Consider the following 684-nt stretch of genomic DNA (forward strand, 5'->3'; position numbering starts at 1 on the left):
ATTTTTCATCATGGCAATACCAATAAAAGCTACCATTTTTGAGCACCGACTATGTGCTAGACAGTATGAAACATGCTTTATGGTCTCTTGGTGTCATTGAAGCCCTCCAACAGTCTTATGATATAGGTGCTATTATCCTCATTTTGCTGAAAAAACAGGGTCTGGAAAATTGTTTTTCAGTCATTAAGTCATGTTTGACTCTTTCCAACCCCATGGACTGCAGCACACCAGGCTTCTCTGTCCTTCACTATCTCCCCAAGTTTGCTCAAGCTCTTGTCTGTTGAGTCTGTGATACTATGTAACCATCTTGTCCTCTGCCACCCCCGTCTCCACTTGCCCCCAGTCTTTCACAGTATCAGGGTCTTTTCTGGAAAGTTAAGTCACTCAAATACCTAGTATATGTAAGCTAGGCATGTTGAATGAGTGATTGAATTATTACTGCAAGCTAATGGAAGGGAACAGCTGAAGAGAAGACCTAGCCAGTATGAGCCAAAAACTTAAAAGGATGTTCAGTTCAGTTCAGTTCAGTTGCTCAGTCATGTCTGACTCTTTGGGACCCCAAGAATCGCAGCACGCCAGGCCTCCCTGTCCATCACCAACTCCCGGAGTTCACTCAGACTCACGTCCATCGAGTCAGTGATGCCATCCAGCCATCTCATCCTCTGTCATCCCCTTCTCCTCCTG

The sequence above is a fragment of the Bison bison genome, unplaced genomic scaffold (genome assembly GCF_000754665.1).
Source record: "Bison bison bison isolate TAMUID 2011002044 unplaced genomic scaffold, Bison_UMD1.0 scf7180017864307, whole genome shotgun sequence".
NCBI classification, from domain to species: Eukaryota; Metazoa; Chordata; class Mammalia; order Artiodactyla; family Bovidae; genus Bison; species Bison bison.